At 46.9% G+C, this 18,174-nt stretch overlaps 1 protein-coding gene across 1 annotated transcript in view; it reads left to right on the top strand.

The window, feature by feature from the left end:
- The window catches only part of LOC131263683 (talin-2), a 53,850-nt gene that overhangs the window by 9,920 nt on the left and 25,756 nt on the right, over positions 1-18,174 (top strand). Inside the window, exon 2 of the mRNA XM_058265925.1 lies at positions 6,068-6,557. The gene's annotated coding sequence lies outside the window, so the exon portion shown is untranslated. The remainder of the gene's footprint in view (positions 1-6,067; positions 6,558-18,174) is intronic.

Raw genomic sequence — 18,174 nt, 5'->3', positions numbered from 1 at the left:
AAGTTACGCAGCTTTGAATAGCACAAGTTTGTTTTACGGGGTGAAGACTCAAACTACGAGCTGTAAGCTATGGGCGTTGTATACGTTTCTTCCCGTTATTTTCTTGTCATCGACATCAGTCATCAGTTTCTCGGTGGTTGTCGTGAACGTTCGATGATATGAAGGGTTCTCCCTGGTAGGTATTTTATCTACTGTCATTGGATGAGGAGTAATGTTCTTTTAACTCCCTATGGAAAGGTGTGTTGGTTGGTTTGCTGGGCGTGTTATCTCGCTTGAACAGTGTTTGTAGAACTAACACTCATCCTTCCCGTCTTATCGTACGCGCAAAGTAACTCATGGAGGCGACGACAAACTCCTTCCGCTCGATGATCTTCAGTCGACGAGAAACGGCGCGTCAACCGGATTGATTTGTGTGTGGTTTTCTCAGACCGGGTGTGTGCATTAGTTTTGCCCTCGCCCTCCCCTTCAAGTGGGGGTTTGCGAGGCCATCGCGAGCTATCAATCTTTCCTTGCTTGGGACATCGACACCGACCACCGACAGCTGCTGACCGTGGAAAAAAGTGCTGTGCCTGTGAGGCTCTCTTGCGGGAGCGTCGGCAAAGGTGGCATGGGTGCCCTCGACCCTGGACACCATCGTTCCCTCGCTGCAGTTTCCCAAAGGTGCAACGGGGTTTAATAGAAGGGAAAATCTGACTTCACCGCGCCCCAAGAGAGGACCACGAGTGTTGAATTTTGACGCAGCGATGGCGCAACTTCTGCTGACGGTGCGCACTAAAAATAAGCATCGCACGCAAAAAGAGCTGGCGCCGCCGTCGCCGTAATGTATGTTATGCTTTATGGCGACGCGGTGTGTTGGGTACATAAATTTTCGCTCCACCGCGAGGATCGTGTTTGCCATTTCATAGTTGGCCAAAATCGACAGCTGAAGGTGAAGCGTCAATCAAGGCGATCCTCTAGATCTACACGGCTTCACGATTAGAGCTCGGTGTGTTGGAGAAGTTTAATTAGAATTTTGATTTACGGTTATTTGCGAAGAAAGTGTGTATTTTTTATCTCATTTGAAACATTTTCTATCTTAGCCTAATTTTGAAATTAGTTCCGTCTGGTAAAATTCGCAGAGCATATAGCTTATTTCACCGTTCCTTCAAACATATGGCGCTGGATCAGCTTCCGTCGCGTTTGTGGGGGAGGGTAAACAAAATCGTTCCATTTCCCATGTTTCGCAATCCGTTGGAGGGGAACGAACACGAATCGTGATCTTGTTATGGTGGCCTGAAGATCATCTTGGTTTGCCTACTGATTTACGTTGAAATAACAAAGTCAAACCCCCAGGGAACGAAACGGAAAGTGAAGAAAACATCCGTAAGATGTGTAGGTGTTTTGATGCGTCTTCGTATCCGATCCGGAGACAGATGTCGGGGTTTTTGAGGTGTAATTTACGACCTGAAAAAGAAAGCAAAGCAAACACCTCTACCACGAGAACAGGAGGATCGAACCTGGCTGATGTTTTGGGGGTCTTCTCGTCTTTCGCCTCGCAGAGCCGCGAAATCGAAGATTATGTCGCCTCGAACTGATCGTGGTTTAGTGACAATTTGCTTGTTCAAATATTCAAAGTAGCGTCAACGATGCACAGCGTGGGCTGCCGAAGATCGTCGTATAGGAAAGTGGAAATAAATTCCACCCGTGTAAAATCGATCGATTGGTTTCACCTCACCTGGGAACTGAGGGAAAGCGCAGAGAAATAAGACAAAAACATTCCAATTCCGTTCGATTTGATGACAAAACAGAGCAGAGATTGAGAGCAGGACAATCCCTCTTTGCCAGATTTATTATGCACGCCCAAGATGCAGAGGGGTTTCCATAAATAAGTCCTCGCTTTCAGTCCCTTTTTTCGATCCTCACGATCGTGATCGTCGTAGCTGTCCTCATTCGTTCGTGTGCCACTTCCGGTCGCAAGAAAAAGAAAACAAACGTCACTCGACGAGCGAAGCGCGGGGATATATTTACCCGAGAGTCGTTGGCGTCGAAAGGTGAATATCAATGATTTGGCAATCGTAACGCACATTCGACGAATGCACATTCGAAACGACTGTCTGTGGTTGGCTTTGTTCATGTGTCCCATTTGGCGTTGTGTAAGGGCTAGAGGCTTGGCAGAGGGCGGGGTGCTCCTGTGTGGGGTTTTCCCCGACCGACTTACAGATGAATCACTTTCGTGTCTCGACTGGGGATCGACGGAAGTTGTGCCAAAACGTATTTTTTTGGTCTTAGTCGGAGGAGATCCTACGACTGACGTAGAGCCGAATGTCGTTGGACGACGGCGAGTTTCGGGTCATTAGAGAAAACAACTGTAAACTGTGGTGTGCTACAAAACGACGTGTTCACCTTTATTCTCTTGAAAAGATCGTCTCGCCTACCACCAACCAGGTTCTTCACGAAGATCATCAAAAATCCCGTGGCGGATTTTGGCGATCGTACAATTACTCTCTTGTTCGTATGAGAAGTAGACGTGTATTACTCATCGCCAACAGTTGCGGCCTTTTCTGTGGGACTCACAAGCCTTTTTCTAACTTAAAAGCGATTGCCGAGGTCTTCTGTTTTTATGATTATGCTGATAGGCGTTGTTGAATAAGCTCACGTACTCGTGTTGTATACGTAGGACTTTTATGGGTTGGTTATTGGTGCCTTTTTTGCAGCTGTTTTTTAATGTTATGTTTAAGTTTATTATTTTTTCATTCTTGTTTGTGATATTTTTATATTGGAAACACAATTGTTTGTCAACGATTGTTCAGCTTGTTTAATGCACACATTTTTCAATATTCTTACTAGCAAATAGAGAATGTTATCGCATAAACGGCACTGTTTATATTAGAGTACCATTTGCTTAAAAATAAAACTGCTTATCCATTTGTTTGCAATTGCAAAGATCACAAATCCTGAAAGGAAACACATTCGTCGGTGTGTTTGTTTGTTTGTTTGTTTTTAAGCATCGATAAAATCGCTATTTGCACTGGAATTGGTGCCAGCCGTCTCGGCGTTGATTGGCGTCACGAAATGTGTCTCAATCTCGAAGTGGGCCGGGTTGTGGAAGCTCGAGGATCGACCGAGTTGACTCTCGGGAGCACATGAGTAAACCCTTTCGGGGTTTCGAGATCGCGCTCCAAAGGCGCGCGGAAAAGATTACGAAAAGCCAGACAACGGAATTGTGTAAATATTATTAGAATGCAGCCACTCCTGCAACATGCAGAACGGGGTGGACCGTAAGTGCAGCTGCAGTCATCGGTCCATCGCGGTGATGCACCACACTTTTAAAGAGAGTGTTTGGTGTTGGATGGTTGGCGTTGAAAAGTTTGCCATTTCTTCGAAGAAAGGAAGTGGCATCGGGTGGGGCACCAAAAGATAGCAGCGTCTCAGTCATTCATTCCGTTTTCCCTCTGACTATAAAAACGCCTTGAATGGGGCGCGAACCGAGGCACTTCTTCGCTCTATCTCCTCGGGCAGGCGTGTGACGCACCGATGACCCGAAGAAGCGGACCTCAAACATTCCCTTACCTTCCGCTCTGCAGCGGATGCATCTTCCATCCGTCCTTTCTAGTATTTGTTTTAATTTTATTTTCGAGACGATTTTCCATTCCCCTCCGATGCGTTACCCTCTTAATCACCTCATCTCGGCACTCTCCTTCGAAAGGTTGGGCAACTGGCGAGCTTCGTTTCGCATTACCGTCACCGATGGAAGGCAAAACACATGTGTGGAGTGTGTTGATTGTTTTTCCGCACCCTGGCGACAAACGGATGGATGTGTGAAAATGTATCGCTTGCTCCTCAAGATGCGAACTGCTTTCGTTCGACCGCATCCGGCCTCGTTAGCCTCGTCATCATCGAGAGTTACAGTTTGTAGCAAATCTGGGAAATCCATTCGACACCAACAAAAAAACCCTGTTCGGTCTAGAAGAAATATCGAATTAAATTTTAGAAAAATATATGTTCGATAGTGTGTTTATTTTTAGTTTATTTATAGTTATCGATATCGGAATTACTTTTCATCGCTGTACTTTCCAACTTTAATAGCTCCACAACAAAGTCAAGCGTGCATACATTGTGGCAAAACTAATTTTAGCTTGTTTCATGCACATTTGTGCATGTTTAGCAGATGCATTTCGCCGTCACAAAAGTGCGTCGTAAAAATGACATCGGGTGATTTATTACATGACGCTTTTTAAATGTAAACGGGGAAGATAGATTTACATCATTACATGTTAAGGAAGCTACCTCCACTTCTTGTACTGCCTTTTCGTGTGAAATTTGCCGCTTCGGAAAGTTGTAACAATTCACACATTCACTTTAGTTGAAAATTGAAGGTGCACGCTAAAACTTGCACGTCATTGAACCATATTTTTCATATTTGTTTGTGTGTATTCTTTCTATTCTGGCTGTTTATTAGATACTCCAGCTTTGTGATGATTTATTTGAACATCTTCATCTCAACAAGTGCATTTAATTCGTGTGTCACGTTGTGATAGACACATTTTTCTTTCCCACCCAGCCACCTTCCGCGAAATGATTTTCCCATTTTCCGATATCCGAACCGACCACCGTTGGTTGGTAACGCGAGGTAATAAATAATATTTCGCGCACCGCAGGACCTCTCTGTGTGTGTGTGTGATTGGAGTAATAATGCATGTTTGAGTGGATTGTGTGAGACGCACTCGACGGTCGAAGACGAGCAGTCATCTTACGAGAAGAAGAAAATCATAGTAACCTTCGATAACATGATGCTGTTCTAGCAATGATGGAATGAAAAGTGTGCGGAAAAACCAGTACGGAAAATTATGTGAATTATGAGGAAACGGTTTCGGGTCGGGACAGGACAGTACCAGTACGCCGACGTTACTCCCCAGCGCCGTCTCGCGGACAACCCAAAGCGCGGGGCCCACAAAATGGACGTGACGTCCACTTACGCGAAGCACCGGCGAGAGGACGACGTGCCATAATCGGTCCATTGACATTTCGACGACATTCGAGCCGACCCTCTTTGGTGGGGCTATTAGAGGAGGGCGGGGAGGGGGTAGGATAGGAAGGAAGTCTTTTTTTCCAGCGGGGCGAAAGGAAGCCAAAGCAAAGGTAACGGAAGTTGTTGACGACAAGTGATGTTGCCTGGAGATTTTTCCGACCCGCCCTGGGGGCTTCTTCTGTTTCTTGTTTTTTTTTTCCATCGTACAATTGCCCACCATTCTCACCACTCTTCTCTACCTTTCCCATTCGACCGCAGGGTTGACTTGTTTCCCTGCGTTGTATCGAGGAGCATCCTGTGAGGCTCGACGTCCTGCGAGAAAAACAAGCGAACCCGCGTCGTCCGATGATAAAAGCTGCGGATAATTTCCCGCAACCCGGAGAGAAGGATGATATACATCTCGTCCTCAGTTTTTCCCGTTCCCTTTCCCCCCATCATCGATCCTTCCTTGCGATATACACTGAGCTCGCTTTGGAGAGGGAAGGAAAGGAAGGGGCCGTAGGGTGGAAATCAGGATGCTGTGGGGCGGGGAAAATCTTTGGCGCCCGCCAGTCGGACGCCAGCTCGATTTTTGTCGATCGTACGGTTTTGTTGTTTGTACGCTTGCCCCGGCTTCGTTCCTTTTCCTCCGTGGGGTTTTGTGCGAAGGAAAAAGCACATCCTCGCAAAGTCGTCCTTGCGTCGGCATGTACTCCTCTTTTTTTCCTTTCTCTTTGGTAGCATGTGTGGTGTTACGTTTTTTTTCTACGCGCGAAAGCATATTTTCACAGCATACGAACGTTGGTGCACTTTTTGACTGCATCGGTGGATTGCAAGCTCTTTTATCTTCGTGGAGATTAATTATACGACGATTAATTACCATATCATTAAACGTTTCTTAGAATTACCTTTCCTTAGGTGTAACTTCATTGTTTTATGATTTTATAAAATTATTCCATGGAAAGTTATGAAGACTATATGACATATATTATGAATAAGTTTTTAACATTTGAATTTATCCCGCATAAAAGCCGATGAAATAATTTTTTATTCTTTCTTATCATCTTTGTTCACTTGCAGAAATTACAACACCGATCCCAAGCAATACCGATCCAGCAATATTACGCTCTACGCACGGAGAATTATCGGAACCGAGGAACAAGTTACACTGCACCGAGCGATAATTGGGTTAAACGACGTTAACAACACATACGAAACGACTGAAGCGGCATCGTGCAAGCAATAATTAAGAAAGTATAATCGCGCACCGCTTCGATAAAGCAACCTAACGTGCCTTTTTTTTCGGAAGGAAGTGTGTCCGTGTCCGTGTGTGTTTTGTGTCTCTGTATTATCTTTTAAGATTTTTGTTCGTTTTATTACCAAGTGGCTTTGGTTTAAGAACCAATTAATAATACCGTTCCGTGCGTCGTGCCACAACAACGCACAAGTGCCGAAGTCAAATCGATATCTTCCCGGTATAACATCAACCTAATCTAACCATCCAACAACATTAACGTATGCGAGGAGGATTGATTTCAATCGAAGCTAATTCACTGGACAACTACTAACGGTAAGTGTTTTATTAAAACCCTGTTTTTGTTTTTGGTTTTCATTGTAGATTGTTAGTAGCAGCGTGCAAAAACTCTCTTATCACATGCTGAACTCTACTCCTTGGGGAAAATTTCCATTTTGCTCGTCTTCTCGATGTGATGATTGTTTTCGAGCCTCCCCGGTTAGTTCCCATCGATCGCCCGTTGCATTGTGCGGAAAGTTTCCATCGGGAGAAAGGAAAAAACAAGTACACGAGTTCATCGCTCGTGGTAACGCCAGTCCTGGCTTCTCGTCCATCGGCACGCGCCTTCTGCGAATCTATCGGGGCGCCAATCGGTCGCGCCATCCTGGATGGCTGCTCCCGGGCTGCAGGAAAATTGGTGCCCACACATCATCACATCATCCCGCCTCCACCATCGTCGTCACAAGATGGGACGGGGTGGCGGGCGACGTTAGTGTGATCCTTGGTAGCAGCGGCTACCGTTGCTACTGGCCACCACCACCCGGGTGGGATGATGTTGTTCTTTTCGTCCTTCCAGGCGGATCGATTCATCCCCGTGGCGAGCGCCTTCGAGATCTCACCTCTGCCGCGCGGGTATCGCTTGTTGTGGATACCTGCTGTGCCACGCCAAGAAAATTGCTGGCGCTTTTCGCAGGCCATGAATTCGTTGAGCTGCTTTGGTAGGAAAAGAAATGGAAGGAAAAGTTTTCAGCAGCATTCAGATGAAATTAAACTAAGACATACCCTAAGCCGGTGGAATGCAATGCATACGGCCTTACCGTCTGTGAATGGAGAATACGGTACTTCGTCTATGGTGATTAGAAGGATAAAAAATGGGGTTTAGGATAAGGATAACATAAGTATCTTCTGCCTTTAGTCAGTCCACGTGCAAATGCCTCTTAGCGGAATGTACGATTCGAACGTGTTGAAACACTTAAAAGTCTTTCTTTGCTATTGTTTTTAGGAGTAAGTGTATCGAATTCGGTGAGCTAAACACACACACACACACACATACGCCAACAAAAGATGCAGAAGTTAGTTTTCCGAAAGACAAAATTATACCGTTACGATTTATTATCCGTTCAATTGTGGGTTTTCACACGGAAAATCTGGTGCGGAAAGGGCTCGGATGCAGCAGCTATCAAGCGTGTGTGGATGGTTCGCTTGTGTTAGGGCTTGGGACAAAGGTGCAAAAAGGACGAACGAAGGGAGGGAATCATGCTGCCTATGTAATGGAAGTGTATTACATAGCCACGTGTCCCTCCGGGGGTTTTACGGGACGCCCGAGACGGTAGAAAGAGATACCGAAAGCAAGTTTGGTTTGGTTGTCGTCGTGTAGTTTGCATCACACTTTTGTGCTAGGATGTGTTTGTGGCGAACCGTTCACCATTACCACGGTGCACGAAGAGGCGGCTTTTTCACACGCACACACACACCGTTTTCGCGTTTTTCCCCTCGCGGATGGAAAATCTGCAGCCGAAACCGCGCTTGGGATATGGGGTGTTTCGATGTTTTTCATTGCGCCTGTGTACGATGTGATGCCCCGACGTAGGGCCACCACCACTACGAACGCCAGCGAGCCGGGGCACCCCATGGTACGACCACAAAGGACGCTCGGGAAAAACCTTCCTGGCGTGTGTGCTAGTGTTTGCGCTTGCGTTCACGTTCGGATGTTGCACCAGCGGCGGCAACGTTCATCAAATGCACAAGTGTTCAACTCGATGCTGGGTGATCCTAACTGCTGCCGCTCGTCCCTCGCCCATCGGTTCCGGTGGATGTGGATAAGGATTCGGAGTTTTCCCTCTTCTTCACCCCGGTTCGGTTCGGTTCGGCTTGGTCCTCGTTGCGGGAGATTCTGCTTTCTCGTTTTGCTCGAGTTCCTCCTGAAATTCACCCTCGCCGATGTGTGTAGTGGCTAAGTAAATAACGGAGTGGAATATCTCGTGGCCGTGGCGCCAAGGCTTAGGCATCCCCTTGCTTCCAACCGTTTGGGATATATCATCCGCGGCTCGCCTGTCCTCCTCGTCATAGTCGAAGGAAGGACGCTAGTACCGGCGGCGCAAAGTCCGGATATTCGCGCTGCAGAGAGGAGAAGAACCTTACGTCGGCATCCCCCGGCAGTGCGCTAACGTCATTCTAGGCCTAACCGTTGGCACGACAGCACGCGACCGTCTTCGCAAGCTCCGGGCGAACTCCGGGCGAAGTCACTGGTATGGCCGTGGTTGTGGGGTGTTGTGGCCGTCGAACGAGTTGGACCTACCTCGAGGTGGACACTTGCAACAGTTCGTAGTCGTGCTCCGGACGTGCCACCGGCAAGTCGTCGCCTCACGGTTCCCAGAGAGAGAGACCTCTTGGAAGTTTGGGAGGAAGTTCTGGAGTGACTATGTGTGTACCACCGAAGCTGACAGCCGGAGGATCCGGCTCGAGGAATCAGTGTTTTTGGTGAACAGTGGCTAGGAACACTTCGAGACCTTACTTAGTGCTGCATGGCTACGATTCCTTAGAGTCCCTACGATGGGATTCCTCGATCCCCCGATCGTTGCCGGGAGAGTTTCCAACGACAAAACCTTTCACAAAGTGCCTCCCCAGTTGTTGAAAGTGTGTTCACGAAACGAGTGTGCCTCAGAAACGCGACAATAATAAGACCCGGGCGGTGCCCGTCCCGATGCAACCGATGCCTTCAGAAGACACTGTTAAGTTAAGTTTTGCACCGTTTTTGCAATCTCCGAGAGGTTGAGTTTATTCTTCATTTCCAATTGTCCTTCCGGCCGAAGTCGGGTAAAAGTTCAAGTCTCTACTAGTTTCGCCATAAGTGTACCTTAAATCCACTACTCTTCGCCTAGCGTAGAGTACGCGCGCGCCCCCCGGCGAGCCAGTTGTTATAAAGTCAAACAGTTTTACTTCTTCTGTTGAGTTCGAATTCATACGCGCCGTTTGCTACCGCGAAAAACGTTCGGCAAAAACTTTGGCAAACTTTTGTGCCAAAGCCAAATCTCGCGGAAGTCTCGCGCGCACGAAGCCGTGGTGGAACCCGGTGCCGATTTGGAAACCCTTTACGGAACCGTTGCTGGCGTTGAAACGTGAGTGTACTCATTTCCCATTCCTTTCGGGAGGATCCCCATTTTCCATTTTTTCCTTCTCGTTTTTTTGGTCTTTTGTTTTCCCTTTTTTCATTTTGGAGAATAGTTTGCCCGTCCCGAAATGAAATGAGGCAACATTTTTCTACCCGAAAAATCCTTATCTTCTTCGCCGTATGTGTTCATGTCGTTGAACTTTTCTGGATCGTGCATATCCTTGCTTGGAGTGGGTCTTTATTTTGTTTGATTTTATACTCGGTTTAAAATTGGGTTTTCAAAAGTCGGTCTGGAATTATATTCAATTTTCGGTACCGATACGAACTGTGTGGTTTTTGGTAGAAACGGTAACATAAAAATTGGAAAAATGTTATAAAATGAACCGTTAGAATGTTTCAAATGCCATTCGCAATTAGTTTGATACTTTGACGTGCATAACCAATTACACACATTCAATGCTGACCTCAATGAATGAACATTCTCACCCAATATGCATTCCCATCAATCAGGAATCTGTATGTGCTCCTGTCTCTCACTCTCTGTCCCGCATATTTCCCTTTTACCACATGGGTTTGGGAAACTTCGTGTGCTTGATGAAATCAGTCTGTCACGTGGGGGGAAATCCCAAAATTGAGGACCCGTTCCCGTTCGCCCCTTTTCGCCAGCAGAAAGCAGCTCGCTCGGCAGCGATTGGGGCAAAGTTTTTCCGATTTACAATTCACAAACACGCGTGGAAACGGTCGGATGGGTGCTTTTTTTTTGTTGGCGAATTCCATTACTTGGAATGCCGACCAACGAGTTGCGATGTGAACGATGAGTTCCTCTTTTTTTTCTCCCCACTGGTCGAGCGAAAAAGTTTGAAAAATCATCCCCTCTAGATTCGTGTCTGTGTGTGTGTGTGGGGGTTTTTCTTTTATTTTTTGGGGGGGATGAAAGCCAAACTGTTGTTCATCCCGATAGCTGGTAGCGCTGGCCACAGCTGGCCAGCTCTCCACTTTGGTCCACATCGGTTTGCGGAAAGCTGTAAAGTTTTCCGCAGCTGGCAACTTTTCCGAGGTGGAAGTTTAACCAGCTGGAAGTCGATTGTTCTCTTGATTGTGCAACTCTTCGGTTATGTCCTCGGATGATATGTAAAAAAATGTGACAGTGCTTCTATTTAAAGCATTTTTTTTAACTGATGATTTTTCAGTATTTATATTCAATATATTTATCCTAAGGTTTTATAATATTTTTGTATGCAAAATGCATTGTGCTGACCTTTTCAAGACTCTCCATATGGTTTACTGATTTTTACCGACTCTCTTTAAAGGATGTGGATTTCCCTACCATATTCCGATATGTGTACATTTTCCCGTTTTTTTGTGCTACGTTCACGTTCAAGATATTCTCATTTACATGAGCGCCCCAAATGCTATTCTTTTGGTGGATTTTTTTTCTGTCGATAGGACACAAAAGAGAGAAAAAGAGAGAGGGACAGAGAAGGGAATAGTTTTAAATTGGAAAAAGTATGCAATTGGTCCTCGGTGGTGTGTATCACACGGGGAAGCTAAAAAGGTGCTGTAGAGAGCACACAGGCAATATATTTTGTGTTGAATTTGAATATTGGCCTCCCCATAAAAAAAAGAAGGAACAAAACCCAAACATTCTATGTGCCCCGAATGTCGGTAGTGAGTGTGTGTGTTTTGTGTTTTGTTCGTTCTGCCTAAAGTCCCGACCGAGAAACTAATTTACGAAATTTAATAAAACTTCTCAAGGCTAGATTGCCTGCAAAATGCGAGATGCTTATCCTTGGACGCATCGAGCTTGTTTTAGAACCGGCTACACACAACCTGTAAATGTAGATATTTCTCACTTTTAGCTGAAAAGGTATGCATGTTGTTTGTGGAGGCCTATTGGTAAACCCCAGCGGAACGGAGAATGTTTAGAACAATGCCTTTACGATCGGGCTGGGTATTTTTGTCACAGTAGGCGTGGCGCGTGTAATGCGAGTAGCAACAAACTCGTACGGCGAAGAAGATCCTCAAATTCCTCCTTTTAGTTTCCTCCTCCTTCAACTCCTGGATGCTTTTTCTCGCACACTTTCGCCGCTATCAATTCGTTTGTTCTTTCTCTTTAAACTTTTTAACTTCAAACTACACCACCACCGAACGTCACCAACATCACGACCGTCGACGACGACCTATAACTATGGCGCGCAGTGTAGCAGCAGTATTACGGAAGAAGCCGCACAGATGCACGCCGCCGCCGTCTGCGATGAAATGGAATCCCGATGCCCCGTGTGTGTGTGTGCATACATGTGCATTGAACTTTCACCGCTGAAATGAAATGTTTCGCACGCGGTAGTTAGTCACGACAACGTAACGGGGAGCGAGAAAGTAGTGCCTTGACTGACGTCCAAAGTTCCATTTGCTTCCTGACGTTAAGGTCCTAGTGCTCAGGACCTTCCTGGCGAAGCAAGACACGTAACGTGCACTGATACACAGAACACGCACCTCTACACGCTGCCGTCGCCTACTCCTTCTCCTCCACCCTGTGTGCCTTTTATTGAGCAGTATTGTTTTTGAGCATTTGTTATCTCAGTATCACTCGCTCCACTCTCTCTCTTTTTAACTCGGTCAGTCCAGTGGGACGAGCGGGTGCCCGCGCGTGTGTGTGTGTGTGTGGGTGCAGGCGGTCTTTCCCTTCCAGACGAAGCCACCTCCCACCCCACCACCGACCGCCAAACCCCCGCCCCACGCCAGGACACGGCCAGGCAAGACGTTCCCGGTTTGTGCCTTTCGTCTCTTTGGGTCGCCTCTAAGTTTGTGTGGTTCAGAGTTCGGGTCCTTGTCCGGCGGGACTTTCTTACCCCGCCAACACACCCCCACCCCCACCCCACTCTTTGCTCGCGCCCTCCAGAGCGCGTGTCTTTCGTTTTCGTGTGTGTGTGCGCTTGTGTATAGTCGTAGAGTATTTCCCTTGAAAAAGTAATAAGACAAACGAAAAAAAAAATCCATCCAGCGAGTCAAAGTCGTCCTCGCCAAACGCCGCGCCATCATGGATCATCTGGTGCCAAATGTCGACGCCGAGGGGTAAGTCAAGCACGAACGTAGTTGTCTTTGGTTGCTGTGTAGCTTCTAAAATATTATTTGAGTCTTAAATTGAACCAAGAACTATTACAGTTTTCACTTTACCATTATGTCTCAAACTATTCAACCTTGCCCGTGGATGATTAATTCTCCTATGAAGATGAAGTTTTGCTCGCCTGGAGTTGCGAAAGACTAAACTAAAAACAAAGGAACATTTAATTTATCACTTGCTCCACCAGCCGCAAACGAGGTTAACCGCACATAACCGCCAAGTGTAAATTTTGCAGAATCCACACATTGCTCCCGAACGGCGAAACCATTAATATCAAGTTCTGACGGACGGTCCCCGGGTTCGTGTGGATGAGTGTGTCGTTGGCCACCGGCCTCTCAGGCGGTGTAAATGTCGAGCAGTTCGTGCGCAACAACCTCCGGATTTAAGTGGGCCCCCGGCCACTTTTCGGTGACATACCCGGCGCGCGAAAGTAACAGATAAAACAGACCGGAATGAGTTTCGGAGGTGCGAGAAATATCGACAAAAGTCTGACCTGGCGCGCTCTACTCCAAAATCCGACGGAGTTCTGGGGCAGGTACAGCTGGAACGAAAGGCGAACGCCACGAACAGAGCTGGCGAGATAACGATAAGAGATGGAATGTTAAGCCGCGGTAACCTTTCGCTAAACGAATTCTCGTCCTCATTTTACTAATGGGTCGGTGACGACGGGGGCAGTCCTAGGGCTCAAAGGGTTCGGTGATAATTTAGCAAACCGTTTTCCAAATCAGCCAAAACGTGGTCGATGGTGTGGCTGAAGTTTTCCCTACCTGCGGTACCGTGTTTCGCTTGCTTGGATGGGTGAGGATGGTCTTATTGTTGGCGAGCAGAGTGTTCTCCAAATTCCAAACCCAAAAACCCCGCTCGGGTTGTAATGTGAGCGCCTTGTGGCGTGGCGCCGGTCGGTGGAGGTGGAGGAACCGACTTTGCGTCGAAGCGCCGACGGTCGGTGGTGATGCGGTTACACAACATGTGCGCACGAAATGTACGACCTTTCATGTCCCGGGAGTCCTAGACCTCGGTAACGGCAGTGAATGTGAGGACGCCAACGATGCTCCGAAAAGTAAGCCAAGTCAACGGGGAGTCCCCATCGCTCGATATGGCACGGCTGGAATGCTCCTGGTATTTCACCGCTTTTTTGACAGTTCTACTGGAGCTCCCGGTAAACACACAGTGGTGGCATGTTGAAGTTTCGCTCTCCTCGCCTGGCCACTCGCAGACACTCACCACCATCCACCTCCGTTACGTTGAGTTTGAACGACTTTAAAAATCGATTTCTACTCCTCCTATCGAACCAGGTCGAAAACTCATTCCCGGTAAAAGTTCGGGGTAGGGTTTCCTTGCTACTTCCCTTTTTAACTGCAGCGTTCCCAAGTCCGCGTTTTGCGTGCTCTTCTCATCCTGACGACTACTGACACTAACGAAATGCAATAGTAGTGTGGTTGTGAAAGTGCACCGAGTTTGTGACCAGAACTTTGTCACCGTCTCTTGTTGCCTTATAGAACAAAACTTAGTGTCTTAGGGTCATCACTCGATTTGACAAAATTAGGTTATTACTTAAGGCTCTGGGTTGGACATGGAACTACGAACTGACGTAATTAGCAGCTTATTTCAAGGAGATGAAATTTCTTTTTTGGGAGACATTCGTATTTTTATCTCAGATATTTTCACTCGTTGGGGGAAGGACTCCACATTTATCCCAGAATTCCTCCCGGCTCAGCTTTAAGCGCAACTCCAGAGTGGTAATATCCGTTCCAAATGGGAAGCAGCAAGCTGTTCTGGCTGTGACAGAACTTGCCATAAACGATAAATGATCACCTCGGGCCAACGAGGGCCGGGAAGCTAGAGGTTCATTGGTCTCTCTCACTATTCGTGTTCCTCACCAGTTCCCAGTTCTCCCCACCACAGTACTTGACGCTCGGTGTTGCTTCCTATCCATGTGGACATTCTTCGGGTTTTATGGTGCAGTCATGTTGCTCCGGGACCCCGGATCAAAGTTGTCCAGTTGTGCCATTGTGATGTTCGAACATTAATACCAGAGAATAGTGATCGGGGTCGGGCTGACCGCGGTTTCCACAAACATATATGAAACGCTGCACTCAACAGATGCAGCGGTACTAACTAATTATGTGCATGCGGCGGAGAAGCGGCTTCATTGGTATCTGCTTTTATTTTCGCCCTTTCCATGGGGTTTTTGTTTGTCTGTGGATTTCATGGTACTGGTTGGTTGGTATTGTTTTTTTTTTTGTAACAGTGCATGTGCCCGAGAAACGTCGCGCCAAGGAGAAAGTGATAATAATAATTTCCACCCTCCCCTCTTCCCCCCAGCGCCATTTAGCTGAGCGCAATTTGACCAACGTTGCAACTTATTTGCGAACCAAAGCGACCGCCCGAGGCGCTCGGAAAATGAATAAAATGAAAAGGAGACACAACAACAACGAAAAAAAAAAGGATCCACCTCCGGTTTATATTGGCTGTTGGAGTTAATTGGAATTTTTCGACCACAATTTCATTTCGGTTCGGAGTTCCCAGCCCCGATGGCCGAAAGGGATATAATAAAAGGCGTTAACTGGTGTCAATCGGGTGGCAATAAAACCCGGAACTCCGAGGACCGGCGCGCCGATAGAAGTATCGAAAGCGAGATCGACTTTCCAATGGACAAAGTGACAGAAAAGCAAGGATTTGGTGGTACCCCGGATTGTTGTTGAGGAGACGATAATTCTTGCAGGAGGAATCGCCTCCCACACTTCACTGGCGCTGGTGCGGGGAACCCGAAACATTCCGGTTGTTGTTTGAGTGGAACTTGACTTGTCTGGTCCGAATTTATAGACCATCGAATTGGTGGCTGCCTTTGAAGGAAAGAATGTTCCCTGTGAGCTTCAATGGGAAAGTCCCCTGTTCGGATAAGTAAGACCAGCTGTACCTAATGCCCTATGTACGCAATTCGCATCTATTTTATTGGTGCTTTGAAGTGGGTATTACGTTTGTTTTAGGAGCGAACTTTTATCATTTGAGGATTGTTTAACTCTTAACTCCTTGTCCTACTCAGGCTTGCGTTTTTCATTATCTTCCAATTATTTGTGTTGTCGCTTACACATGCATTGATAAGACCAAACGTTGCCGACATCAAACTTTTGCCATTCCTTCCTTCCCTTTCAATATGGATTTTATGATTTCACGCCCAAAGCGGTCGGAAAAACAAACCGTACCCAAGCAAGACCAGGCGTCTCCATCTCCGAATCGTTTGACCAGTTCTGGTTAATTCGTCACAATGGAATCCAGTTTCATCTCTGCTTGCCGGGGACCAAAGGGGACACCATATTGGGCTATTTTTATACGCTGCATTCATCCGCCGGAACACCACCCGTCACACCTCTTCACCACGTCCTTACAGAGGCATGCTGTTTGTCATCGTAACTCATTAGACGATGACACAAATGAACCTTCCCGGTCACTTTCCTCCCCATGGCGACGGGGTTGGGGGGGGGGGGGGGGGGGGGGTAATTGTGTTTTTCGTTGTTTCTCCTTCCAATGCCTCTCAATCCACAACGGATATCCTGCCGAAATCTCCCAACGATGAGCGTCTTTTCACGACGTTTCAACGTTCTTTTCGTCGTGCGGGATGTCATAATTCAATAAAGCAACCCAACATTTATCCACAACGCCCAACACCGACCACCACTTGGCCCGCCAAAAGTGAAACCAATCAATGCATCGTACCGTTCGCTCGGGCCCGCCCAATTAGGAGGGAAACGTAAGACATTTTCTTATCCATTTCGGGCTGGAGCTTCGATTTCGTCGTTTTTGGCGATTGCGCCGCTCCTCCGTCGCTTTGCGTAACGCGAACCCGAACGATATCGGAAAAGTATTTTCGATTGTTTGTGTGTAAACAGTTTTCCGTGGGCCGGCAGAAGGGTGATTTATTTTTACACACACTGTGAGACATCTTTATGTCCTATCGAATTCAATTCTCCGATCATCCATTCGCTGCGAACCAATATCGGACGGTCGTTTCCTCGCCGGTTCCCTTCTGATCATAACCTTTCAATCACCGAACGGGGGGAAAGAGGGCATGGGTGGGTGGAAGGGAAGGCGGCATTGGCTCTAATTAGGATGATTGAGCGGTGTGCTGGACCCTTTCTGTTCCTCTTCTCACTTGCAGCACCTTTTTTCTTTTTACTTTAGCAGGGGTTCCATTTTCGTGTGGGTGGGAAAATACCGGGTGGGAGGTGAATTGACTTGCGCTTGACCGGCAACAGGGAGGCTTGCGGATCAAATGTCCCCCCCCGGGATTGGCACAGTACGTGACGAAAAAAGGCGTAAAAGCAGGTCATCTATCGGTCCGAAGTGATTTGACAGCTGGAGAGGGGAGGGAAAATTCATCCAGTCCTCGTTCGTCATTAATGCTGCAGTAACCATAGAAACCATTTGTGGCTGGGGAAATGATTCCTATGCCCTGCCGTGAAGAAAAGTGACACGATCCACGCGCCGAGAAATACACAAAAGTTTCACGATTTCAGCTGCATAATGCACACAACAATGGCCGTCTCCTACATTTGTACGTGAAAAGAGATACATCATATGATTGACATGTGGTAGGTTTTGTTCTGCTAACCTGTCAACGTGCAGCCCTACCCTCCCCATCCAGCCTCATTCGCGTAAAATTAGAACTGAGAAAATTTGTTCGTCGCCTTTTTGTATTTTCCGTCTAGCAAAATCCCTTTCGACATACAACCACCTTCTAATGAATGTTGCCCATCGCATCGTGGTAAAGGAACCGGATGAAACAAATCCAATAAAAGTTTTTCCGCGTATGTTCCGCTTGCCGGCGTTCTTGTTTCGAAGGAAACTTTCAAGACATTTCGCCAGAACGGCGAAACAAAAATTAGAATTAAATGAACCATACCGCTTCGGAAATGAGGAAAACGCTAGCGGGAAAATGGGATAGAATTATTCAATTATTTTGTCTCCACTTGGCTTCTCTCTATCGCGTGTCAGCGGGAAGCAGATGAAAGGAATCCGGCCTCGGGACGAACGTTTCGATACTTTCTCGAGTTAATTTTCATGCTGAGTTGGGAACAACCGAGGGGAATTGTTTCTTGACCGAATTTCCGGGGGAAAAAAATGTTCGACCAGATAAGAATACGTTTCTCTCTGCAGGAGGGCTCCAATTATCTTGTTATAAGTTAGAAACACCTACCGTTGATTGACATGAATCGTTCGAATATCATATCCTCATTAGCACCAGCGCTCCCAAGGAAAAGTTGCCGTTTCGTGTGGCTTCAAAAAAATACATCCCTTCCTTAACGTAGCCCAGAAAAATTATCTACTAATTCGAAGGGGACAAAGGAATTCCATCACTAGAACAGGGCAATGCACGGTTTGAAAATGGAAGCGAAACATAACGACGGAAAGCAACGGAACTAACCTGAACTGATTTTAAA

The sequence above is a fragment of the Anopheles coustani genome, chromosome 2 (genome assembly GCF_943734705.1).
Source record: "Anopheles coustani chromosome 2, idAnoCousDA_361_x.2, whole genome shotgun sequence".
Lineage (NCBI taxonomy): Eukaryota > Metazoa > Arthropoda > Insecta > Diptera > Culicidae > Anopheles > Anopheles coustani.
The sequence above is the reverse complement of the archived record's forward strand: the minus strand, read 5'-3'. Positions and strand labels throughout refer to the sequence as shown.